The sequence below is a fragment of the Salmo trutta genome, chromosome 17 (assembly GCF_901001165.1).
Source record: "Salmo trutta chromosome 17, fSalTru1.1, whole genome shotgun sequence".
Lineage (NCBI taxonomy): Eukaryota > Metazoa > Chordata > Actinopteri > Salmoniformes > Salmonidae > Salmo > Salmo trutta.
Window position 1 is genome coordinate 39,379,480 of NC_042973.1, and position 9,115 is coordinate 39,388,594.

Sequence of the window (9,115 nt, forward strand, 5' to 3'; positions counted from 1 at the left end):
TGAATGTCTTAAACAACAGTCCAAAGCCGGTTAGAAAAAACATGTATTATGAAATGTACAGGCAAAATGCAAATCACTACGGAATCTGCTCAGATCTGGTTACACTTTTACATCCAGTTGAGCAGTGGCTCTCCCTGATGGAAATGTCCTTGCATCAGGCTCAACATCCGCTTGAGGGCTCCAAGTAGGACTGTATAGCACACCTGGATGGCCCCACCAGGGGGAACCATAGAGGGGATGTTGAACTGGATGCGTCCAGGTGCGCTATACAGTCCATCCCCATTCACCTCAGAGTTAAAGCTGCCTCACTAATTTCATCTGACAAACAGGTAGGCCTACACTACTACAAAAAATAGGCTCCCACAAAAAGCCTTTGTGTTGTAAGTAAAGTTGAATTAAAATGAAGACAGTTTAAATGAATTATGCCCACTCGAATTTGCTTACTTTCAGCATCATGAGCTGTCCGTTTCTGATTGTGCCCTGGTTGCCGCTTCAAGTTCAAGTTCAAGTTACTTGAATCTGGCTTATTGTGATGTCAATGTCCCACCCTGATCTGTTTCACCTGTCTTGGTGATTGTCTCCACTCACCTCCAGGTGTCTCCTGTTTTCCCCATTAGACCCCAGTGTATTTATCCCTATGTTTCCTGTCTCTCTGTGCCAGTTCGTCTTGTTTTGCCAAGTCAACCAGCGTTTCTCCTAGCTCCTATTTTTCCCAGTCTCTGTTTTTTCCTAGTCCTCCTGGTTTTGACCCTTGTCTGTCCTGATGCCGAATCCGCCTGCTTGACCACTCTGCCTGTTCTGACCTAGAGCCTGCCTACCCCCTTGTACTGTTTGGACTCAAACCTGTTCACTGAACCCATGCCTGTCCTGACCTCGAGCCTGCCTATCCCCTGGTACTGTTTGGACTCTGACCTGGTTTATGAACTCTCGCCTGTCCCTGACCTGCCTTTGGCCTACCCCTTTTGTTGTAATAAATATCGGAGCTCAACTATCTGCCTCCTGTGTCTGCATTTGGGTCTCGCCTTGTGCACTTATGACAGACCCAGCAGACTGGGACCAGCTCCGTCACGCTGTCTCCCTGCAGGGAGACACCATTGGGAGGCATGAGGAGCTACTGCTGGACCTTTTGGAAAGGCTTCGTTCCCTGACGGAACGCCACGACCAAGGGATCAAGGCTATAACTGAGCAAATCAGTGAGTTAGCGCATAGGCAGCCCGCCACCTGTGAGACCTCCCAACCACCCAGTAACCTTTCTACTACTAGTGGATTTGTTCAACCTACCCTGGATCCTCAAGAACCCCGCTTACCTCCTCCGGCGCGTTATGCAGGCAATCCTGCTACCTGCCGGGCGTTTCTTTCCCAGTGCTCCCTCATTTTCGAACTCCAGGCCTCTTTGTTCCCATCGGATCGATCGAAGATAGTGGATTTAACCTGTCTGGGCTAGGGGGCAGTATTAGTAGATTATTAGTAGATTTGGATAGAAAACACTCTGAAGTTTCTAAAACTGTTTGAATGGTGTCTGTGAGTATAACAGAACTCATATGGCAGGCAAAAACCTGAGAAAATTCCAAGCAGGAAGTGGCCCGTCTGAGAAATTGTAGTTCTTCTTTCTAGTCCCTTTCGAAACTACAGTATCTCTGGGGCTACGTTGCACTTTCTAAGGCTTCCATTGGCTCTCTAAAGCCTACAGAAAGCGGATTGAGGCGTCTCCTGTCTCTGGGCAGAGTATATTGAATGAATACACTATTGTCCGGTTGGAATATTATCGCTATTTTACGAGAAAAATACCATAAAAATGTATTATAAACAGCGTTTGACATGCTTCTAAATACGGTAAAGGAACATTTAGATTTTTTTTGTCTTGAAATGCGCTCGCGCGTTACCCTTTGGATCAAAAATAAAATTTATTGCGGAAGTAGCAGTCCTGGGAGTACATTCTGACGAAGATCAGCAAAGGTAATCAAATTTTTCTAATAGTAATTCTGAGTTTAGTGAGCCCCAAAGTTGGCGGGTGTCAAAATAGCTAGCCGTGATGGCTGAGCTATGTACTCAGAATATTGCAAAATGTGCTTTTTAAAGCTATTTTAAAATCTGACATAGCGATTGCATAAAGGAGTTCTGTATCTATAATTCTTAAAATAACTATGTATTTTGTCAACGTTTATGATGAGTAATTTAGTAAATTCCCCGGAAGTTTTTGGTGGGAACGCATGTTCTGAACATCACATGCCAATGTAAAAAGCTGTTTTTGGATATAAATATGAACTTGATTGAACAAAACATGCATGTATTGTATAACATAATGTCCTAGGAGTGTCATCTGATGAAGTTCATCAAAGGTTAGTGCTTCATTTAACTGTGTTTTGGGTTTATGTGACATATATGCTTGCTTGGAAAATGGCTGTGTGATTATTTGTGGCTATGTACTCTCCTAACATAATCTAATGTTTTGCTTTCGCTGTAAAGCCTTTTTGAAATCGGACAATGTGGTTGGATTAACGAGAGTCTTGTCTTTAAAAGGGTGTAAAATAGTCGTATGTTTGAAAAATTTACATTATTGCATTTTTGAGGTTTTGTATTTCGCGCCACGCTCTTCCACTGGCTGTTGAATAGAGTGGGACGGTGACGTGCCACCTAGCCCATAGATGTTAATCACGCTAATGTCCGGAAGGACGCTCTCCTGGGCAACGGCTGTGTGGGAGCAGCAATCCGCTGTGTGCCATAGCCTGGAGGAATTCATGGCAGAAGTGAGGAAGGTTTTTGATTCTCCAGAGGGAGGTGGCTCAAACTACTGCAGGTTCATCAGAACTCCTGTAGTGTGGCAGACTACGTAGTAGATTTTCGCACATTGGCCGCCGAGAGTTCCTGGAATCCGGAGGCTCTGTTTGACACCTTTCTCCACGGACTGTCGGAGGGGATAAAGGACGAGCTCGCAGCTCGGGAAATACCACGGGACCTTGATTCCCTTATCGCCCTGGTGATTAGGATTGATGGGCGCCTACGAGAACGCCGGTGTGAGAGGAGGTCGGGTCTCGGGAACACTCGTTCATCTGCTGATGCTAGTGCCCGTCCGAAGGAATCCGGAAATCCCCGGAGTTGGTATTTCCGAGGAGAGCCGAAAACACTCGAGGTTCCCAGAGAATCATCGGCGACGGGTGAGTTGGATACTCCTGATCCCATGCAACTGGAAAGAGCTAGGTTATCGGTTAGAGAACGCTCACATAGGTTGCATTCTAACTGTTGTCTGTACTGTGGAGAGGCAGGACATTATATAGCCACTTGCCCAGTTAAGAAACCCTTTTTAGTGGGTACAAGTACTCTGGTGAGCCAGACTTGGAGTACCCTAACTTCCATCACCTGTCCACCTTTTTTGTGATTCTGCTGTGGGGAGACCATTCTAAGTCTCTCCGGGTGCTCATTGACTCTGGGGCTGATGAAAGTTTTATGGATGCTACCATGGTTTCTGAATTAGGTATTCCCACTCAACTTCTCTCTGTCCTCATGGATGCAAGGGCACTGGATGGCCGCTCTATTGGAAGAGTCACCCATAGCACTGTGCCCGCTCATATACGGGTATCAGGAAACCACAGTGAGACCATACAGTTCCTCCTAATCGATTTCCCCCCATGTTTCTGTGGTTTTGGGATTTTCTTGGCTCCAGAAACACAATCCCGTCATTGACTGGACCACGAGCTCCATTCTGGGTTGTCGTTCTCATTGCCAAAAAGCGGTACAGCTGTCCTTGAGATATCCCCCTCAGGATGTAAGAAAAGCCACGGATATCTCTGCCGTCCCCACTGAGTATCATGACCTCTTGGAGGTCTTCAGTAAGGCATGGGCTACTTCTCTTCTCCCACACCGTCCTTATGATTGTGCCATTGATCTTCTCCCAGGCACCACACCACCTCGTTTTTGGCTATATTCTCTATCCGGTCCAGAGACCAAGGCCATGGAGGAGTACATTGAGGATTCTCTAGCTACTGGAGGCATCCGTCCGTCTGCATCTCCTGCCGGTGCAGGGTTTTTCTTCGTGGATAAGAAGGACAAGACCCTGCATCCGTGCATTGACTACATGGGTCTGAATGATATAACGATGAAGAATCGTTACCCCCTACCACTCCTCTCCTCAGCCTTCGAACCTCTCCAGGGGGCCACCATTTTTTCCAAACTGGACCTTCGGAATGTCTACCACCTAATTCGGACACGCGAAGGAGATGAGTGGAAGACAGCCTTTAACACAGCCAGTGGACATTATGAGTACCAGGTCATGCCGTTTGGACTCACCAACGCTGTCTTCCAGGCTCTGGTAAATGATGTGCTCCGGGACATGCAAAACCGTTTCGTGTTCATCTACCTTGACAACATCCTGTTTTTTTCCCGGTCTGTCCAAGAGCACGTTCTTCATGTCAGACAAGTCCTTCAGTGCCTCCTGGAGAAACAATTGTCCATGAAAGCCGAGAAGTGTGAGTTCCACAGCTCTACAATCTCCTTTCTGGGATATGTCATCGGTGATGGAAATGTCCAAATGGATCCTGAAAAAGTGAAAGCAGTGGTAGAGTGGCCTCAACCTACGTCCAGGGTGCAGTTACAACGTTTCCTGGGGTTCGCAAACTTCTACCACCGTTTCATTCGGGACTACAGCACCCTGGCGGCCCCCCTCTCTGCACTCACCTCTCCCAAAGTACCGTTCACATGGTCTCCAGCGGTCGACAGAGCCTTCGTGGACCTGAAGCATCGGTTCACCACAGCACCCATCCTCGTCCATCCGAATCCGTCCCGTCAATTTGTGGTAGAGGTTGATGCTTCTGATGTTGGAGTGGGGGCCATCCTGTCACAGCAATCTGCCCAGGACCAGAAGATCCATCCCTGTGCTTTCCTGTCCCATCCTGCAGAGAGGAACTATGATGTAGACAACCGAGAACTCCTGGAGGTCAAGATGGCGCTGGAAGAGTGGAGGCACTGGCTGGAAGGAGCAGAACAGCCATTCTTGGTTTGGACCAATCATAAAAATGTGGAATATCTCCGTACAGCCAAGGGCCTTAACTCCAGGCAGGCCCAGTGGGCTTTATTGTTCACCAAATTCAACTTCACCATTTCCTACCGCCCAGGGTCCAAAAATGTGAAGCATGATGCCCTCTCCCACGTATACAGTTCCTCTGCCACACCCTCGGTCTCCGAAACCATTCTCCCTACCTCATGCCTTGCGGCTTCAGTGGATTGGGGTATTGAAACCTTGGTCCGCAAGGCACAATGTTCCCAGCCTGAACCTGAAGGGGGCCTGGCTAACCGTTTGTTTGTCCCTAACTCAGTCCGGTCCTGGGTCCTAGAATGAGCTCATTCCTCCAGGCTGATCTGATATCCAGGTTCCCGTCGTACCCTAGCCTTCGTCCAACAACGTTTCTGGTGGCCCACAATGGTTCCTGATATCTCTGCCTTCGTCGCCACGTACACAGTGTGTGCTCAGAACAAGACTCCACGGCAAGTTCCTTCTGGTCTCCTTCAGCCACTACCTGTTCCTCTTCGTCCATGGTCCCATACCTCTCTGGACTTTGTCCATGAGCTCCCTCCGTCTGATGGCAACACTCATTCTGGCGGTAGTGGACCGGTTCTCCAAGGCCGCCCATTTCATCCCTCTCCCCAAACTTCCATCTGCCAAGGAAACGGCCCAGTTTATGGTGCATCACGTCTTCCAGATCCATGGACTCCCGGTGGACATGGTCTCCAACCGGGGTCCTCAGTTCGTCTCAGTTCTGGAAGGCATTCTGCACCCTTATTGGGTCATCGGCCAGCCTGACCTCCAGATTCCATCCCCAATCCAACGACCAGTCGGAGCATGCTAACCAGGACCTAGAAACCACCCTAAGATGCCTGGTCTCAACCAACCCCACTACCTGGAGCCGACAACTGGTCTGGGTAGAGTATGCCCAGAACATCCTTCCCTGTTCAGCCATGGGACTCTCCCCTTTTGAGTGCTCTATGGGGTATCAACCTCCACTCTTCCCAGAACAAGAGCAGGTGGTCAATGTACCCTCGGCCCAGATGTTTGTCTTCCACTGTCGACGTACCTGGAGAAGAGCTCAAGGGCACTTAAGACCAACTCCAGGTATCGTCAACAAGCGGACCGCCGCCGGACTCCAGCTCCCTTCTACCGCAGAGAGTATGGCTTTCCACTCGGGACCTGCCTCTTTGGGTGGAGTCCCGCAAACTACCCCTTTGGTTGTAATAAATATTGGAGCTCAACCATCTGCCTCCTGTGTCTGCATTTGGGTCTCGCCTTGTGCCCTTATAGTCAATAACTCTGATAAATACATAATGGGAACAAAAAAACATATATATATATATATATATATAGAGAGAGATTTAATTGAAATAAATTATGGCAGTAGCAAGCTATCATCTTCACACTCTCCTTCTCGAACTGAACATATGGGCTCCCCTGGCGCCGATAACGTGGATGTCAGCCCGCTGCACTTCTCTGATTCCGAGGGGTTGGGTTAATTGCGTAAGACAGATTTTGGTTAAATGCATTCCGTTTGTGCGCATAATGTGGAATTTTTTGGACTATGCCTAATCAAAAATTATTTTCGGGAAGAAGCCTTTGACTCTCCTCCTGAGCTGCCACCGTAGGCCTACACAGCAAAGGCTTTGATCAGCAAGAGCAGAGCAGGCCCGGGGCTCAGAGTTGGAATATCCATTGCAGTGTGTAATGCATGGTTTTGTTTACACCATACCAGCAGTGCAAAAGACTCTGAAAGGAAGAACATTTTTAGTTAGAAATATACCTATAATCCTCTATGCTTCTCCGAGCATGGACTTCATATAGGCTATGGATCCATTGATTGAGACCACACTAAATTGCCTATAGACGCACTTGATATTGCACACCCAGCGGAGAATCAGAGCTGAGGTGCAGCATCAGGCACACATCGATATATAGCCTAATAAGCAACTAATTCTAGCAATTAACAATTCAATTTTAATGTTGATCAAATTCTACACTCTTCCATTATTGACCTCCATTCCAAAAATATCCACCTCCACTGGTTAACGCTGTATTTTCGCACTGACAGATTTTGGGGCGGAGTCAGCACTGTCACCATACAACATAAATGTCTCCTAGCCTGCTTTCTGTCCCTAACACTAAAACTGAAACTAAATAATATAACTAAATACAAATATTTGTTATACAAGTCATACTGATAAAAAACGAACAAATCAGGTCTGAAAACTAAAAAAGTAAACTATTTGAAAAACTAAATAAAAAAACTGATATAACACAAAACTATAATAACCTTGGAGGGGATGGAGGATTTGCCTGTCTGAGTTGAGAGGGTTTGGGTGGAACCAGACGAGGACTTGGGCTGTTATCAATTTGGGAACATTTGCCATTTCTCATCCCTCCCACCTCTCCCTCTACCCCAGCATGGGCCCAGAGAACCAGGGACTGGTGTCTGTTTGTCTTCTTTCAGTGCTTTATCAGACCTGCAGGCTTCTCAGTGCCGTCCCCAGATTACAGAGCAGGGAGGGGGGGCTGTGACTGACAGGCCTCGGACTAAGCTGTCCCTAGGGGGGTGGAGGGGCGGGGGGGATTTGTGAAGGCTGCTCAGACTCATACTTCTCTTACAATTTTCTCTCCGGCAGGTCTCCGACTTGTCTGGGAGAGAGAAAGCCCTTTCTGCATAATTTAACGGATCTCTTCCCTCTCAGTCTCAATCTGTCTTTCTCTGCTGCTTCATGGTGGGTGCTGTAGCCCAGGTTCAACAGCTCGATTGTTTTCTTCACAAGATATTAAAACATTTTATATTCCATGGTGACAATCTGAATACAGCTAAACTCCCATTTGAACATAATACTCTAATATTTCGTATCAAACACGCCAGAGACAATTACAGGTGCGTAAAAACATGAGCAAGACCCACTTCAGCAAGACGACAGGATTCAGGACTGAGTCTGAGCATAATTAAATAGTGCTTACATCGTGATCAATATAATAAGTCAATTATACAACAACAATGTTGGCTCCACCAAAAAATATAATTTCAACCAGTTAGCCACACATTGTGTGATGCTATTCTAGACATGACAGTCACAGAGCAATATCCTTAATGTTTGTTGTCTCCGGACTTGATCCCTCAGGAATTTATTCCATGACAAACGTTTTGGGAAAATATAAAATCCTTGATGTTACATGGCAGGGCCTTTCACAAAGTAGGACAAAACAAGCATACTCGTCTTTTGTGAACAAAGCCAGAGAAGAGTGTCTGACACTCCACTGTAGCAGTGATATGGCTATTGCTGTAGACTAGATGGTGCTGGTGAGTACTGCAGCTGGAAGTCAGCCATAAGGAGCCTCCATCTGTCTGCTGGAGAAACCACCCAGCATGACAACAGAACATGTCAAAACACCCACGTTAACGGCTGCTTATAGGATTAAAGGCATGTCTTCATCAGGTGTCAAAGACTCGTCCATGGTCCCCAAAGTAGTCGTTTGACAAAGATCCAGCTAAAGTGGAAAAAAGATCCAGTGAAATTGTATAGATATGAACTAAAGGCAACTGGAACAAAGACAGTACAGTATGAAGATAGGCAGAAACTGCTTCTCCAATAGAAGTCCCCAATCACGCTTGTAGGCAATGTCATGGCGACGATGGCTAGCTAAGCTCATGCGTAGAAACACGTCATTGGGGCAAACGTCTCGCGCCAAACTGAGCATGAAAAGGCTGTCAAATCAAAGGCACTCCTTCGATATAAAGTTGTTTTTGACAAAAATGTTAACGTGTCAGTTTGTCACTATGTACGACAAAACGGGGGTTGGAGTAATAACATGTTCAACTACTTAAGACATTGGCTGGAGTCTAGGTTGTGCCTTTAGATTTTGAGAAAATTAACAAATAAGGAAGAATACTTCACTTTACTCATTGACTTCTCAAAACCCAAACCCCAATCTGGTCTGCTTTGCAAGCGTTCCAGGAAGTCTCTCGGTATTGCACCTCTGGGCTTAGAAACTCTGTGACTGGAATTTCAGTTTACTCCTGAATTCAGTGAAATGATATTGAATTGACCCAAACCTGGTATGTGTTGGCTTCTCCATTCTATAGTTTTGACAGGCATACAG